The sequence below is a fragment of the Arachis ipaensis genome, chromosome B9 (assembly GCF_059453495.1).
Source record: "Arachis ipaensis isolate K30076 ecotype BB chromosome B9, ASM5945349v1, whole genome shotgun sequence".
In the NCBI taxonomy this organism is placed as follows: Eukaryota; Viridiplantae; Streptophyta; class Magnoliopsida; order Fabales; family Fabaceae; genus Arachis; species Arachis ipaensis.
Window position 1 is genome coordinate 101,156 of NC_142444.1, and position 19,730 is coordinate 120,885.

Consider the following 19,730-nt stretch of genomic DNA (forward strand, 5'->3'; position numbering starts at 1 on the left):
CTCAAAACAAATGCTGGACGTACAAGTTTTAGTGAAACAATGCATCTTTTCCTTGCTAAAACCACACCAAACCACAAATAGCAACTCCTGTTTTGCATTTACATTTTTTTTTTGTTGACTAATATATCCCTGTATAAAATCTATTATCCCTTTCAGTCTAAAACTTTTTCACCGTTGGAATATTAATAATAGAGCTTTAGATTAACCTAAAATTTGAACTGAAGACAAAGGGTACGATCCACGGTCACTCCAGTTCCTAGAAGAACCATACCAAAATATCTGTGAACTGAAGCAACATTTATGCGGCTTTATAGCTATATTTTCTATTTTACAAACAATATTTTTTTTTTCATGTAAATTTAAAAATTCATATAAAAATGTATTCATATAAGAATAATAATTAAAAAAATTTTGCTAACTTGTACCCTAAATTATATGTTAAGTTCGTTATAAAAGATTTTATTAAAAGTTATTGAAAATTTAAAATATTAAAAATAAAATTTTTAATTATCACAAATAAAAATGAAAAAAATGATCACTTTGTCTATTTTTTTATCTTCTTAATTTTTTAATTAAATTATTAATGGTGAATAAAAAAACTTTATTGATAGAAAGAAAATTGAATATTTTTTAATATAAAAACTAATTTTCATCAAATCGATTATTTTTTAAATAATTATATAACTTTTTTATTTTGTTATTTAATTAAATATTTATTAAACTAATAAAAAACACATTATACACATGAAATATAATATAATATAATATAATTTCTTACACCAGATTTAAGTCTCTAAACTAAAAGTAGGATCTAATAACAATTGATGAGGTAAATAACAATTGATGAGGTAAATTACAACATTATCTTACTTACCTACTTTTAATTTATGTGTATAGTATTAGCAAAAGACATATACTGTAGTTTTTTCAGTCAGAATTCGAACTCATAATAATAATGAATTTCTACTAATTGAAAACAGAATGTAAAAGAGATTATCGAATTAATAGATAATAGACAGATATATAATAAATTTTTGAAAAACATAAATAAAACCTTTAAAATATTAAAAATTAAATTAGAGTTTAGTTTAAATATTGAGGATCAAAATGTTATTTTATTTTAAAATTTATGAATATACAACATACTATGATTCTAATTTAAAACCATATATATTTTTATATTTATTTTCTATTAAATTTTTATATAAAATAAAAATGATTAATATTAGATATATATTAAAATTAACAATTAAAATTAGTCACTACATAAAATACACATTAAAATATAGAATATATATTAAAAATAAATAAAATTATATATATATTATTTATATAAAAATACATTATGACTGAATTTATTGATTAATTTTAGTGTAATAATAATAATTTTGTTACTATATATATATTATATAAGTACCGGAGCGACAGGCAAAGGGCAGCTACACGTTAGCCTTGGCCCCTTACACCGTGATATATATAATGAAACCAATCACGAAGACAATCTCCAAGATCGGGTTTCGGGGTAGGATGGGTTCCATAGGCCAGCCGTTCAGGTGGTGTTATTATCCCTAATAGGCTATGCATGATGATAATTTTTATTGATTTTGCTGCACAACTAAATTTTTTTTTAACTAACAATTACCTAATAAAGTAATTAAAGTATTCAATTTGTTTTTCTTCTTCCTTTTTTATTAGAGAAGTTGGATAAAACACATTTATAAATTAGAAGAACATAAAAAATAGATCATGGGGATGAATTATTTAAAAAGATTCTAATTAGGAAACTGTGCAGTACGTCCCTGGATGAGTAAATGGTGAAGGAAAGACGAGTCTTAGACTCTTAGGTTTGTCTGGAGAGGTGGTTTCTGGCATCAATGAGTGGTAAGAATACAAATACCTGTAAAAATATTCTAACAATATTCTAACGCTCAAATCAAGAGTCAAAGAGATAGGGGATTAGAGTTGTGTCATACCTGAGGTATGTATTTCTCTTTATGTAGTATATTTAGTGGCGATTACCTACCAACGGCAAAAGGCTGGTGGCCACCTTCCGACGATCACCAATAACTATGGCATGGCAATAGCCACGCGTTAAAAAAGTTGAAAAACAGTCTCATTACATATTCGAGTTTTTTTAACAACTAAATTGGTCTAAATTTAACAAAATTTACTTACACAATCTGTACGCAAATTCACTTCTTCTTCTTTTTTGTGTTTTTTCATTTTTCATGCGTTATTTCTACTTTTTCTTTTTATTGGTGTTATTGTTTTTTTTATTTTTATTTTTTTTCATCCTTAATTCTTTTTTATTTTTTTAAGAGAATGAAATAAAAAAATAATAATGAGAAAATGAACTAAGGAGAGGATGAGAAAGAAAAAGATAAAAAGTAGTAAAAGAAGAAGCAGCATAAAATTAGGAGGAAGATGGAGAGTTTTGAATCATGTAAAAATTATAAAAAAATAATATCAAAATTTTTTAACAATAACACAAAAATTACTTAATTTTAAAATCAAAATTTTGCTACAAAAATACAAAAATAAAATCAATAAATACACAAGTAAATTTTACAAAAGAATAAGATACAGAAATTAGAGTCTTGCAAAAGAATAAAATACATAATAAAATCAATGAATATGCAGGTGAATTTCACATATATTTTGATCATTCGATATTAGAAGGTGTGGAGGAAATAGTATCTAACGAGAATGTGGATGTGGAGGAATTGGTTATTGAGGATGGTGGAGTGGAGCATGAAGTTAATGTTAAGAGTAGTTTTAGTGAAGAAGATGGCTATAAAACTACTGAAGATAAGCCATATAAGCTCCCACCTTTAGGATATGGGATTAGTGATTCAAGTGAAAAGGAAGAGTATGATACAAGGAAGAAGGGTCAGACAGGAAAAAAAGCAATTCAAGAAAAAAAATCCCCAATACATATAATACAAGGAAGAGTGGTGTTGAGTTCTTGGCCATACAACACACTCACACACAAAAAGGTTCTATGTCAGACCTAATACTCACACTAAAAGAGCTGGTGACGAAAAAAAATGTTAAAAATAGTGGAGTTGGGCCACATGGGAGCCAGAAGGATGTTGTTGGGCCAAGTTTTGTAAGTCCAAATGCGAATGGACGAAGGTCCAATGATAATGATGGGCCTAGTATAATTCAGAGATTGGTATGGAATCAAGGGATGAGTCAGATATAGACTTTGAGTATAATTCAGAGGCTTTTTTGACTCCTGAATACTCTAGTGATAAAGGGAGAAATGGATTTGAATGGCCTCAATTTGATCTAAATGCAGACTTTAGAAATGTATAATTTCAGCTCAATATGAAGTTTAAGATATTGGACCAATTTAAAAAAGATCTTAAGGACTACACTATAGCTTATGAGAGAAGGATATTCTACATAAAAAATGATAAGAGAAGGGATAGAGCAGCATGCGTAAATGGTGGTTTCATGGCTGAAAAGGAAGTGCAAAAAGAAAAGTCCAAAACAAGACTACTAGCTAAAAAACAGGCAATGGAAGATACATTAAACAAGAGAGACAATGATGGAAGCTCTAACCAAAATGGTGAAGATTCTGCTGCTGGTGAGACTGCTTCAACCAATGAAATGGAGGTTCAAGAAAAAGAAAGTGAGGCCAATGCTGTCAAAGTGGTTGTAAGTGATGTTATTGCAAGTAGTATACTAGTAAACTTTGATGAGGCAAATACTGCTATTCAGGACAATGGTAGTCAAAAGAATGCTAATGGAAGTTCTGAGGTAATGAGTGATAATTGTCAACATGAGAAGAATGATTGTTCCTAGCTTATTTACTATACAAGGAACTCAAGATCATGTGGATATCAGATTAAAACTTTCAACCTAATGCACACTTGTGGGAGGAAATTTGAGAGAAACATGGCTGACCAAAACTGGATTGCAAACAAATTATCTAAGAGACTCCTTAGTCGGCTAAAACTAACTCGTGCAGAGGCATGTGACCATGTCAAGATTGATTACAATGTTATCATTAGTGACAAGATGCTTTACATGGGATTAAAGATAGTAAGGGAGAGGTATGTAGGCAACCAAAAAGCACAATGTGAAAAATTTAGAGAATACTTACTGGAGCTACACAGAAGCAATCCTAGATCTTTAGCCCTTCTGTCAATGGAGCCTATCCCATAGTCTCCCCCATTGTTTGACAAATTATATGTCTACTTAGATTCTTGCAAACGAGGGTTACAACTAGTTGTCGACCATTGCTAGGGCTTGATGGATGCTTTTAGAAGGGTTAGTATAGGGGGCAACTTCTGTCAGCAATAGCTCAAGATGCTAACAATCACTTTCAAGTGATTGTATATGTAGTTGTTCCCTCAGAGACTAAAGCAAGATGGAAATAGTTTCTTGAGTTGTTACAGGATGATTTGGGAAGTGCTGTATGCTGTTGAAGGATGAAATTTCTTCAGTGAACAACAAAAGGTGTGAACTATTTAATTTTTGTGCAGTTTCACTAATTGATAATTCTACATAGCAATTTATATTGTGATGTATTGTTGAAATTTAAAGCATGTTTAATTTTGTTTCAGGGACTGTTGCTTGCTTTGAAAGAGGTTATGCCAAACACACACCACAGAAACTCTGTAAGGCATATATGGAAGAACTTCACCAACAAATATAAGAGAAAACAGATGAAGAGTGTTGTTGGGCATGTGCCATGAGGATCACTTTTGATGAGTTTAAAGAGAACATGGATTGACTAAAAAAGGGTAAATGAGGATGCGTGGGCTTACCTTGCTAAGTTTGATCCCAGATGTTGGACCAAGTCCCACTTTAGCTACTGGCCTAAACTAGACAACATCATTAATAATGTGACAGAAGTGTGGAATGCGAAGATTTTACACTATAGAAGAAAGCGTATTCTAACAATGCTAGAGGAGTTAAGATGCTATATCATGAGGAAAATAGTACATCATAAGAGTGTTCTGAGCACATACACACATGTGGTAGCTCCCGTACAGCAATAGAGGATGGAAGACATCATGAAAGAATGCAAGTATTGGACTGTTTAGTGGACTGGAGACGATACCCGACATGTGTTTGAGGTTCAATATCACATGAAAAAGGTGAGGGTGTGTTTAAGAAACAGCACCTATACATATAACATGTGGCAACTCACACGTACATTTTCACTTATGCATACGTTTTACATTCATACAAATGATTTTTTAGTTATATATTCCATTTTATCAGTATGCTTTTTATTTTAGGTTGGTTGGTTAAACTTGTTATTTTAGGCATCCCTTGTGTGCATGTAATGACTACAATAGCAAAAAGGGGAGACATGCTTGTTAGAAATAAGAGACCAAGCTAGAGAAAGAATTTGTATATTATTGAGTGTGTTGTTGAAAGTACAATGTACAAGAGGTATATATAGCTGCTAATAGGATCAAAGTCATAAAAGTAAAGAATCCTACAATTAATATACAGATACGCTATATAAATACAAATGATACTAATTGATCTAATTTGATTCTAATTATTCTCTTAACATCCCCACCAAACTCAAGTGGGAGCTAAGGATACCATCTTGAATTTGGATAACAGAGTCCGAAAACGAGTCGGATGATGAGCTTTCGTGAAGACATTAGCAGTCTGATCCAGTGTGCTAACAGCGATGAGACGAACAGCACCAATAAGGATACGTTGCCGAACAAAGTGGCAATTATTCTCAATGTGTTTGGTGCGTTCATGAAAAACATCATTATGGGTAATATGAATAGCACTGCGGTTGTCACAAAAAACATTAGTTGAGGATGACTGAGGAGCACCCAAGTCTTCAAGAAGCCAACGAATCGAGATAACTTCAGCAGTGGTGTCAGCGAGAGCACGGTATTCAGCTTCTGTGCTTAATCGAGCAGTGAATGTTTGCTTCTTAGCTCGCCAAGAAATGAGAGAGTTGCCTAGAAACAAACAATAACAGTAGTGGAATGACGATCAGTGGGATCACCAGCCCAATCAGCATCTGAGTACGCCTGAAGAGATAAAGATGAATCGGTAGAAAAATGAAGTCCATAAAACAGGGTGCCTTTGACATAGCGAAGAATGCGAAGAACTGCCGCATAGTGAGTAGTACGAGGAGCCGACAAGAACTGGCTAAGAACACGAACCGGATAGGCGATGTCCGGTCGGGTGACAGTTAAGTAGACGAGTCCTCCAACTAGCTGTTGATAAAAAGTAGGATTATCCAAAACAGTGCCATCCATAGGAGTAAATTAAACATTAGACTCAAGAGGAGTAGATTTAGTGCGACTATCTATAAGTCTGGTTCGAGCAAGAAAATCTGAAGCATATTTAGCTTGAGAGAGATAGATGCCATCATCGGTGGATATGACTTCTAGACCAAGAAAGTAGCTAAGGGAACCAAGATCTTTCATCTCAAAAATACAATGAAGGGACGCCTAGAGATCAGATATACCATCAACATCATCTCTAGTAAAGATCATGTCATCGACATACAAAAGTAGAAGGACAACTCCACATTCACTTTTACGAATGAAGAGAGCATTTTAATTAGGGCTACAAGTAAAACCAATATTGCATATGGTAGTGCTGAACTTGTCAAACCATTCACGAGAAGCTTGCTTAAGTCCATAAAGTGCCTTGCGAAGGAGATAGACCTTACTAGAAGGACAAGGATATCCCGGAGGTGGTTTCATATAGACTTTATTTTTCAAATCCTCATTAAGAAATGCATTCTTCACATCCATTTGACTGAGAGACCATTTCTTAACCGCAGCAATGGCAAGGAGAGCTCGAACAGACGTAAAACGAGCAACAGGAGCAAAAGTCTCTTCATAGTCAATACCATACTCTTGTGTACAACCTTGAGCAACCAATCGTGCCTTATAACGATCAATGGAACCATTAGAGTGAGTCTTGATCTTGTATACCCATCTACTACCCACAACTTCTTGATCAGAAGGAGGATCAACTAAATCCCAAGTCTGTGTCTTTTCAAGTGCTTGAATTTCTTCCTGCATTACTTGCTGCCAATTTGGATTGGTAGAGGCTTCTCGAAATGACCGAGGTTCATGATGATGAAAAATAGTAGAAAAACAGTTATAATCAAGAAGATGAGGAGGTGGATTTCTTACCCTAAAAGAATGGGTGGCGGAAGGAGGCATGGTAGAAGGAGCAGGAGCATCGTCCCGGTTTGGAAGCATTGGGAAATGAAGAAAACGGAAGAAGAGGGGCCTCGAAGGGTGGTCTTGAGGTAGACCCTGTAGTATCATCACTAGGAAAGAGATCAATATCAGGGTTGGTAAAAAATGGTGATGGAGTAGAAGGAATGGACTCAAAAGAGGAAAAACTAGAGAACGTGTGATGCTCCCAAAAGACAACATGACGAGATATACGAATGCGTCGAGAGATAGGATCCCAACAATGATAACCCTTATATTCAGAACCATAACCAAGAAAACAACACATGCGAGCCCGAGGTTCAAGCTTATTGTGTTCATGGGGCTGAAGAAGGACAAAACAGACACAACCAAATACACGAAGAGAACTATAATCGGGAGGAGTATGATAGAGACACTCAAAGGGAGTAGTGTTACCAAGAATAAAAGAAGGGAGTCGATTGATAACATGAACAGCAGTGAGAACAGCTTCACCCCAAGCACGCTCAAGACAGGAATAAGAAATAAGCATCGCACGAACAGAATCAAGAATGTGACGGTGTTTATGCTCAGCTCTGCCATTTTGTTGAGAGGTACCAGTACAAGAAAACTCCGAAAAAGTACCCTGTTCAGCGAGAAAATTTAAAAGTTTTGAGTCACGATATTCCATAGCATTATCCCGTCTGAAGATTTTAATGACCTTTGAAAACTGAGTTCGAATCATAGTAGCAAAGTTAATATAAATCTGAGGCAGCTCATGACGATTAGTCATCAAATAAACCCAAGTAAAATATGAATAATCATCAATAAAGACTACAAAGTATCGAGACCCTCCCATAGAAGCGGTGGGAGCGGGCCCCCAAACATCATAATGAATAAGATCAAAAGGAGAGCAAGCACTAGAGGAATTATTATAAAAGGATAAGGCAGGTTGTTTTGCAGTTTGACAAGAAATACAATCAAAAGACTCATTTTGAATTGGACCTAAAACACCTGTAGACATAAGAGGACGTAATTTTTCTAAGGAGCTGTGGGCAAGACGACTGTGCCACAAGTGAAGAGTAGATGGAGAGAAAACAGCATAGAGATTTGTAGAGGGAACATGAAGGTTCTTGAGCTCAAACAAACGTCCGACTTTACAACTAGTCCCGATGATCTTTCCCGTCCGACGATCCTGCACACGACAACTAGAAATAGAAAAAGTGACATCAAAACCGAGTTCAACAAGTTGACCGACAGAGATGAGATTAAAATTCAATTTTGGAATAAAATAAGTATCAGGAAGATGAATATTGGACTGTGAAATAAACCCTTGATGTGTTGCATGCAGGAGGGAACCATTAGCGGTGTTGACAGAAGGTGCATTTGTAGTGGTAGACACTGACGAGAAAAGATGACACAAATGAGACATATGATTAAAACAACCAGAATCAAAATACTATTTAGAATTACCTGGAGGGTGGAAAGAGCAGTAAGGGTATTACCAGAAAAAGAGAAAAGTTGCTTAAGAGGAGATTCAATGTCTGATGGAGAGACAGAAGGAGTGTTGAGAGAGGTAGAAGGGGTAGAGTCAGTAGCAGCAACAGTAGTAGAAGTAGGCACATGCGGAGAGTTTTTGGGACGAGGTTGATACTTGTTTTTATCTGAACATGGTAGTCTAGTAGGACAGGCAGTAATCAAGTGACTCGAGAGCTTACAATAATGGCAAAATTGTTTCGGGCAATTGGACCCAATGTGACCTTTTTGTTTGCACTTACGACATTCAATAGAGGACAGTCGGAGAATGAATGCCCAGGACAGTTATAGTTTCGACAGATTTTGCCCTTTCTGTCGGTGGCAGCAAAGGCAGTTTCACTCTTAGAACGAGTCAAATCCAAGCGCATTTCTTTAGACATAAGATGAGAAAGAGCATCTTCAAGACTAGGCAGGGGATTCTGATGAAGAAGAGAAGCCCTGACCGGCTCATAATCATCAGTATGTGCCATAAGAAACTATATGAGACGTGTCTGGTTCCTGTAATCCTCATATGCCTTAGCATCAATGGGATCTTTAAGAACAGGCTCACAAGAGGTCAATTGATCCCAAATAATTTTCATCTGAGCAAGAAAATCAAAAACTGCTTGGCCACGTTCTTACTTAAGGCTATGAAGCTCTTTTAGCAGTTGGTACTAATGAGAGAGATCAGAAATAGTGTAACATTTGGCCAAATGATCCCATACCACTTTAGTAGTTTCAAAACGTCCAAACTGTAAATGAATGCCGGGAGTAGAAGTGTTGCAAAACCAGGTGATAATTTGATGATTTTTACTATCACAATCTTCCAATATTTCTACAAAGTCCTTCTCATCATCCTCCTTGGATTTGGAGGTCCCAGTTTGCTTAACAGGACAAACAATATCACTAGTCGCCATAACTTCCAGCCTTTAAGAAATTCTCGCATAGCTTCAACCTAATGAGCATAGTTAGATCCATTATGGATAACAGGAATAGGCTGAAAAACATTTGGTTTCTCCATAATAACAGGATCAAAGGCAAAAAAGGGTAGAAACTACAAACTCGGGGGCAAAAATGAAAAAACAAAGGGTAGAATCAGAAAGAGCTCACCAAAAAACCTTAGGAGGGTCCCACTTGTCTGCCACGTCAGCAACACGTTAGCGCCACGTCAGCAAAAGGATGACACGTGGCGGCGTCTGACTGGAGGGAAGAAACACGCTGGAGCTGAGCTGGACACGGGTCGGAGTTGCGGGTCGGACCGGGTAGCACGCAGGGCGTGTTACTAGGAGGCCTGTGGCACGACACGTTGAGGCTTGTGGAGCGTGCGATCTGTGCAAAGATCCAACGGCTGCTGAAGCTTCTGGGCAGAGAAAGAATGGGTGCGGCCAGCGATGTTTCGGCGGCACGTGTAGGCGCGTGCAGTGGTTTCAGACAGCGTGGCGGAGCTCTTTGTACTCGTGAGGATGAAACAAAGACAATGAGATGGTCTAGGATAAACAAAGAGGTTGGGAAGGCGAGCAAAATGAGGACGAAAGAGGCTGCATGGAGAAGGAAAAGAAACCCGAACTTATGAACAAAAATTCATTGAAGCGGTGACCGGCCTTCTGGCGGTGCGTGAGGGAGCGTCCGGCGGCCAGTGTGGCGGCATTGGAAAGCTTGCAATGAGGAGAAGGTGAGGGTGGTAGCGGTGACGAACCAAGGCGTTGGGAAGAAGTCGAAAACTGAGGACAAAGTACTGCCGGTGAAACAAGATAAAGGAGCTAGAAACCAATTGTTTCTGGAAAAAAAACAACCTAAGCTCTTGATACCATGTTAGAAACAAGAGACTAAACTAGAGAAAGAATTTGTATATTATTGAGTGTGTTGTCGAAAGTACAATGTACAAGGGGTATATATAGCTGCTAACAGGATCAAAGTGATAAAAGCATAGAATCTTTTAATTAATATACAGATACGCTATATAAATACAAATGATAATAATTGATCTAATTTGATTCTAATTATTCTATGAACAATGCCTAAAGGTTATGTGCATAAGTGGCAGAAGATGGATTCTTTCACTGCTGCATATGCTCACTCCATTTTTCCTATCAACAGTGAGGATTATTAGGAAAAAATCAGGAATAGTTTGCTCAATACCACCTAAGATTGAGAGACCAATAGGGAGACCAGTTAAGATAAGGAGGTCCAACCCAATAGAGGATGAACTAGATGGTACCAAGGAAAAGAAAACCTCAGGGTAACATGTGATAAATGTGGAGAGTCTGCACACAAGCTAAGACTTGCAAGTGAGCACCTAACCCAGCAACAACTTCAAAGGCCAAAAGAAAGGCAAATAATTATTATACCCAACATGAGGTGCTAGTATCTTAATTAGTCTCCTTATCTCAGGTACCTTGAATTTATAATGTGTTGTACTCTGTTATGAACTCTTTAGTATACTGCTTATATCTTAATCTTGCATGTATAGTGACATGTAATTAGCTTTCTTAGGGATCTTTCTCCTTGATTTTGATACTATTAGGGACCTATATGCCTTATAAAAATTTTATTTACGGATGTATCTAGATTATAATATTCTTTTTTACACACTAAATTATATGATTTATTACAAATAAAAAGTTTCATCCCATTGAGTTTTTGTGTAACAATAAATTGATGCATTAGGACCTACTAGCAGTCAAAACTAAAGTGTTCCAACCACAACAACAGCAAATGTACTGTCCAATGTGATGGTCTAAAAATTTTTTATAGGGTTGGTTGTATATGTTATGATTTTATATAACTTACACTCATGAATCTTGTATTTCCATTTACAGAATGTGGCTAGCTGGTTTCAAAGTAATCAGGAAGGACTAGCTCAGCAGTCTTTTAGACATCCAAAGCAAAGAATAATTAGGCCTAAACCACAGAAAAATGTAGTGGCCGGCATTATGGCAATTGCTAGCAGTGGTACAACTTCTACGATGTTTAAGTTCATTCCAATACCAGGACTGAATCTATCTAAGAAGAAATGAACCTTTCTTAAATTAGTCTGTTTTATTTTGATGCTTTTGGATTATTTTTTAAGAACATGTTTGTTATTGTGAAGGAAACAGACCTTCTTTTGGATTTAGTTTTTTTTTTTACCTTTATATTTTTGTGTGTTGAAAAATGTAGACCTTTGATAATTTTTATGGCTACTAAGCTTAGCCACTTTATTTCAATACTCTACCAAAATATTATGTTAAGTTTGTATCTGGATATATATTATTAGAAGCTGCGGTGGTTTGAATATATACTAACTATTTTTAATGATGTTCACCTCCATTTGTTACACTAAAATTTGCACAAAAAGAGATGCCTAAACAACCACAAACATACAAAACACAACAGCTAATACTAAGACATCCATGTCTCTTCACAATTGGATTCTCTTCAACCTTCTCCAACAACTGTTTCTTCAGTTGCTTCACTTTCTCTTCTAATCCATGATTGAAGTCTAGAGTAATTTCTTCTCCCCCTTTCACTACACTGTCCATCCTATAACCAAATATCTCATAAAATCAGTCGAATGCAATGATCTTGTTTTTCCTGCATTTACAATAACATAAAAATCATTACCATTTTTAATGATGTCATTGCTTCAACAATCCAAAATACTAATAATACCTTGAAGTGAATATCTAAAGAACAGGCTATTCGAGTTTTTCAGTGTGTGAGACCTGCAGATTATAGCATACGTCCTGCACTTGCACTTAGGGTGTTCTCCTTTTTTTACTCGACCCCTCGTGAAGCAAGTCATGCGACCAACACTCATCTCCTCACTAGAAGTTGCCCACCTCATCGCCGGGTTGGAGTCGACATGCTACCTCCGCTTTCCATTACCTACAACGAAGATGTGCGACGAAGGTGCAACTCACCCTTGCACAAAGAGCAAGAAGTTGAAGACGATATCCTAATTTCAACAATATTCCTTTTTTAAAACAGACTTAACTTATAATAAAGAGGGTTAGGGCCAAATTCCTAATTAATTTTCCTGAGGAAAAAATTGTCTAATAGCACAAATTTTAAATATTTGAGATATTACTCAAAAGTATATCTTAACTGTTGTGAAATAAATAAATGAGGAAGATATAATAAAATAAAAATAACAAAGTATAAATAGAAGACACTAATATTAATATTTACCAATATTATTATGATATATTGATATTGTATTAGTAGAATATAGAAAGAAAAGAGAGAAGTGCTTTTATTTATGTTGTTGCTGTGTACGAATGTACAATTACATTTTACTATTTATAGAGGTGAAATGTTTACACTTTCAAACCTCTTTAATGTAATCAGTTTTGAGAATGTGTGAGCCGCCCATAATGAATGGGCATCCACATCATAATCCTTATCACAACACTCCCCCTTAGATGACCATTCAGGATTATGCCTCGTTAAAACCTTACTAAAGAAAAATTCAATGGAAAAAAACTTTAGTGAAGGAAAAAGAGTACAATATCCTTTGTGATGGGAACTGCTTCGTTAAAAATCTTGTCAAGAAAAACCCAATAGAAAAAAACCTGACCAAGGAAAAAAGAGTACACTATCCTTTGTGATGGGGACTACCTCATTAAAAACCTTGTCAAGAAAAATCCAATAGAAAAAAACCTATTCAAGAAAAAAAGAGTACAGTCTCCCCCTCTTGTCGACATCATCTAACATCTTGAAATCGACGCATCCCAATATGATGTACCAATTTTTTAAAGGAGGATTTTAGGAGTGACTTTGTAAATAAATCTGTCAGATTATCACTTGATCGGATCTGTTGGATATCAATTATCCCTTTCCTCCCTCTTTCATACGTTCCTAAGTGGCAAGGTTTTGGTAGTAAGAAAAATTATGGAAGGAATAAGAATTATGTTCATAAGAAAGGATCTCACCAGAAGTGGGATAAAGAAAGAAACACTGGGCAAAATAAATCAACAGAAGATAAATATTTCCGTTGTGGTGGAAAGTACCATTGGTCGCGTACCTGTCGTACCCTAAGGCACCTAGTCGATCTTTATCAAGCATCTTTGAAAAAGGATGACAAAGGAAAGGAAACGAATTTCGTTTCAAATGATGCTGTTGAAAATTCCACCACTCATTATGATGTATCTGATTTCTTTGAGGATCCTGAAAAAAATATTGGTCATTTGATCAATGATGGAATAGTTTAATATGTATGTTTGTTAAGTATTCATGTAAATAAATAATATAAAAAACTTCTTGTTAAGTTTTATTGTTTATGCATCTGAATTTCAAATATGATATTTATGAATTTTAAAATGACTGAATGTGCCAAGATAATAATAATAAAATTTTTAATATACTTCTTAGAAAAATATTTTCAAACAAGAAAATGATTTTACTGCGTAAATATTTCTACTTATCTTATTATTATTTGTCTTTGAAGAGAATGACAAGGACATATAGTGAAGATGTTTGCCTTGTGGATAGTGCAAGTTCGCACACCATTCTCAAAAGTAATATATATTTTACCCATCTTGTGCCAAAAGAAGAATATGTTGATACTATTATTGGCTTAGGCAATGCGATAGAAGGCTCTGGAGGAGCTATAACTTTGTTTCCCGAAGAAATAAATTTTATAATAAATAATATACTATTGTCTACTAAGTCTCTAAGAAACTTATTGAGTTTCAAAGATATTCACTGAAATGGATATCATATTGAGACAATCAATGAAGAAAATCATGAGTACTTATGTATCACAACTCATGATTCAAATAAGAAGATTATATTAGAAAAGTTACCCACACTCTCAATCTGGGTTATATTATACCAAGATTAGTGCAATTGAATCACATGCCATTGTAAACCAGAAGTTTACTAACTCAAATGAATTCATAACTTGGAACGATCGATTGGGTCATTCGAAAACAACCATGATGCAGAGAATTATTGAAAACTCCCATGGACATTCACTAAAAAACCAGAAGATTCTTAAATCTAGTGAATTTTGTTGTGCTACATGTTCTCAAGGGAAGTTAATTTTAAGGCCATCACCAGTAAAGATTGGATTTGAGTCCCCTGAATTCTTAGAAAGGATTCAAGGCAATATATGTGGACCTATTCATCCATCATGTGGATCTTTTAGATATTTTATGGTCCTAATAGACGTATCTTTGAGATGGTCACATGTGTGCTTATTATCTTCTCGCAACCTGGCATTTGCGAGATTACTTGCTCAAATTATTCGATTAAGAGCACAGTTTCTAGAAAATCCAATCAAAGCAATTCGTCTGGATAATGCTGGTGAATTTACTTCCCAAGCTTTTGATGCTTATTGTATGGCTAATGGAATAAGTGTTGAACATTCAGTAACTCATGTTCACACACAAAATGAGTTAGCAGAATTACTAATTAAATGCCTCCAATTAATTGCTAGACCCTTACTAATGAGAACTAATCTCCCAATCTCAGTTTGGGCTATTTTACATGCCGCAGCACTTATTCGTTTGAGGCCAATGAGTTACCATCAGTTCTCTCCTATGCAATTAGCTTTTGGCCAGCAGCCAAATATTTTCCATTTAAGAATATTTGGGTGTGTGATATATGTTCCTATTGCACCACCTAATCGCACCAAAATGGGACCCCAAAAAAATTAGGGATATATGTTGGATACGATTCTCCCTCTATAGTGAGGTATCTTGAGATACAAATTGGAGATGTATTTAAAGCCAGATTTGCAGATTGTCATTTTGATGAATCAAAATTTCCAACATTAGGGGGAGAGAATAAGCTTCCTGAAAAGGAACTTAATTGGAATGCATTGTCGTTGATGCATTTAGATCCTCGATCAGGGCAATGTGAACTAGAAGTTCAAAAGATTATACATTTGCAAAGAATAGCAAATGAATTGCCTGATGCATTTTTCGATACAAAGAGGATAACCAAATCTTATATACCAGTGGAAAATGTCCCAATTCGAATTGATGTCCCAGTCGGTCAAATTGCCACCGAAGCAAATACACGCCAGAAGCGTGGCAGGCCTGTTGGTTCCAAAGACAAAAATTCTCGAAAGAGAAAAGAGGTAAATACTATTCCTGTTGAAAAAGACATAGTAAACACACCTACAGTTGTCCAAAATTCAGATATAGTTTTAACGCTAGAAGACGTTTAGGTACCTGAAAATTGTGAAAATGACGAGATCTCGATAAATTATGTTTTTACAGGAGAGAAATGGGACCAAAATAAGACAACTATCAATGAAATATTTGCATATAATATGGCATTAAATATCGTGTATGAAAGTAAGGATCTTGAGCCAAGATCAGTCGAAGAATGTCGACAAAGAAATGATTGGTCAAAATGGGAAGAAGCCATGAAGGCTGAGTTAGACTCACTTGCAAAACGTGAAGTCTTTGGACTTGTAGTCTGTACACCAGAACATGTAAAACCTGTTGGATACTGATGGGTATTTGTGAGAAAACAAAATGAGAAAAATGAAGTTGTACGCTACAAAGCTCGACTTGTGGCACAAGGTTTTTCACAAAGGCCCGGTATAGATTTTGAAGAAACGTATTCCCCTGTAGTGGATGCAATAACATTGCGTTATTTGGTCAATTTACCTGCATATCATAAACACTGCATATGCATTTAATGGATGTGGTGACAACCTACTTATACGGTTCATTAGATCGTGATATCTATATGAAAGTCCCTCAAGGGCTAAAGATATCTAAACCATTCAATAAATATTCACAGGGATTATACTCAGTTAAATTGCAAAGATCTTTATATGGTCTAAAGCAATATGGACGAATGTGGTATAATAGTCTTACTGAGTATCTGGCCAAAAACGGATTCAAGAATAATGATATCTGCCCGTGTGTTTTCATAAAGAAATCTGCATCTGGATTCATTATAATTACTGTGTACGTTGATGATTTAAATATCATTGAAACTTCTAAAGAGATTCCAACAATTATAAAAACTCTAAAAGAAGAGTTTGAGATGAAAAATCTTGGAAAGACTAAATTTTGTCTCGGCCTGCAGATCGAGCATACAAAAAATGGGATCTTTATTCATCAAAAAACATACACAGAAAAGATCTTGAAGAGATTTTATATGGATAAGTCACATTCATTAAGTACCCCAATGATCGTAAGATCTTTGGATGTGGAAAAGGATCAATTCCATCCTAAGGAAGAAAATGAAGATATCCTTGGTTCTGAAGTTCCATATCTTAGTGCCATTAGAGTACTAATGTATTTTGCTAATAATACAAGACCCGATATATCATTTGCTGTGAATTTACTAGCAAGATATAGTTCCTCTCCAACCAGAAGACATTGGAATGGAATCAAACATATATTTCGATATCTTCATGGAACGGTTGATATGGGATTGTTTTATCCCTATGGATCCAAGTCACAGCTAGTTGGATATGCAGATGCAGAATACTTGTATGATCCACACAAAGGGAGATCTCAAATAGGATACCTGTTTACATATGGTGGTACAACTATATCATGGAGGTCCACAAAACAGATGATTGCGGAAACATCCTCTAATCATGCTGAAATACTAGCGATACATGAAATTAGTCGCGAGTGATTTTAGCTCAGAATTTTGATCCAATATGTTCTGTCATCATGCGGACTGATTGATCAAAAGATAGCTCCAACTGTCCTGTTTGAAGATAATACAACATGCATTGCTCAACTTAAGAGTGGATACATCAAAGGTGATAGAATAAAACATATTTCTCCCAATTTTTTTTCACTCATGATCTTCAAAATCAAGGGATAAAATTGATGTCTAATAGATCCGCTCAAGTGACAATCTGGCAGATTTATTTACAAAGTCACTCCCAGAATCCTCTTTTAAAAGATTGGTACATCAGGTTGGAATGCGTCGATTTCGAGATATTAAATGATGTCGACATGAGGGGGAGACTGTACTCTTTTTTTTTTAAGAAAAGAGATAGAAGTGCTTTTATTTATGTTGTTGTTGTGTACGAATGTACAATTACATTTCACTATTTATAGAGGTGAAATGTTTACACTTTTAAACTTTTTTAATGTAATCAGTTTTGAGAATGTGTGAGTCGCCCATAATAAATGGACATCCACATCGTAATTCTTATCACAACACTAACTCAATTTTATTAACTTTTCTTCCACCTAGGTTGTGACACTTGAGGATCAACTTGTAATATAGGATACTCTTCTTGGGACCAATTTTGAAATATATAAATAATTAGTGGACTTTTGAAAGACAACAATAGGTATGATTTATTTCCAAATATATAAGTAGAAAGAAGGGACAAAAGTGCACCTGAAAGTTTACATGTTGGATACGATTACATTTCAATCATTTAATGAGTCACGCGTGTATATCATTTATACACTCCGGCGGACACAGTATTTTTCGTGTTTATTTTTTCGGTCCCGCTACGTTACCAACAGCATTTCTGCCAACTTCTACCAACTCTTATTTATAACTATATTTAATGGAAGTGTCTTCGTGGATGTGTCTAATAAAAATGTCTTTTTTATGACTGTGTTTAATAGAAGTGTCTTTATAGATATATTTTCTGGATATGTCTCTTTATACATGTGTTTAAAATATAATAATTAATTATTATTGGTAATAAGTTGGCAAATAATATGTTGGTATCCTATACTTTTCCTTATTTTTTTAAGGAAGAAGGGACAAAAATACACCTGAAAATTCACACACTCGACATAATTACACTTCAATCATTTAACGACGCTACACGCTGATGGCTGGAAGGATAAATGTGTCCACAACGTGTTCATTCTATTTAAGTCCCTAACGTTTCAAAATCGTCTCAATTTTGTCCCGCCATCAATTCTGTTAATAGATTCCTAACGGCAGGACAAAATTGAGTCAATTTTAAAACGTTAGGAACTTAAATAAGACGATTCAAACGTTAGGGACAACTTCGAAACTTTTCCCAAACGTTGAGGACAAAAACGATACTTTACTCATATTTAAAAATTTTGAAAAAATTAATGTAACTTTAAATTTGATAATTATTATTTTAAATAGCCATATGGTACGTATATATTAAAATTTAACTACTAATATAAAAGGCAAAATTCATGTGTAAATTGATGAATACATATCATTTTATAGTTTAAATTAGTATACTTATAGTTCTAAATGTCTAAATAATATAGTTAAATAAAACTTATTCATTCTTCTTATAAATATCTCCCCTATATAAATTTTCTGAGTCTATTACTGTTTTTTTATTCTTCTTCGTTTAAATATTTTCATAAACTTTATTCAGTGATGGAACTTGAAGAAAAATTTTGAGAAGAAAAAAACTTTTACAAAAAAATTACATAACATTTATATTAAATAAAATTTAAAAATATAAATATTTTAAAAATTTTTACAAATATAAAAATAAATAAATAATTTTATCAATAAAAAATTATAAATATAACTATTGTTGAAGTTATATTTTATTATTTTTGAATATTAGTTTTTTTTAAATTATATTTTTTATTTTTCATTATTACAGTTATAGGAAAATTAAAATATATGAACTAAAAAATATTTAAAAAAATTATTGTTAGAATAATAAATATTAAAAATTACAATAATATTGAATGTTTAAATATCTTTATCTAAAAAAAATTTAATCAAAAGAATTATAAAAAATAAAATAATATTAGATTAAATATATAAAAAAAAAATTACCAAGTCTCAAAACTTTAGCGTTCCATTTGGACAGGAAATAATTATGGAACTAAAGAAGAGATTGATTTCAATCATCGATGCAATAGACAAGAAAAAAAAATTATGTTTTTATTTATTTAATTTATACTTGAGAAGAATTTAATGTTCAAATTATTTTTTTAAAATGTCTTTTATTATATATTTTCCATCTTCTATAATATAAAAGAAATATAAGAGTAGTTTAATATCTTTTATTATGTATAATTTATAAAATAAAATATTTTTACTTATTAAGTTGATTATTTTTAAATTTAGTATTACCATATTTTTATAAAAAAAAATTTGAATTATTAACGTATGTCTAAATATCATTTCATT

General features: G+C 34.0%; 1 pseudogene; it reads left to right on the forward strand.

The window, feature by feature from the left end:
• Positions 1-2,424: 2,424 nt before the first annotated feature.
• On the forward strand, positions 2,425-4,388 carry LOC148543484 (uncharacterized; annotated as a pseudogene).
• Positions 4,389-19,730: the final 15,342 nt, after the last annotated feature.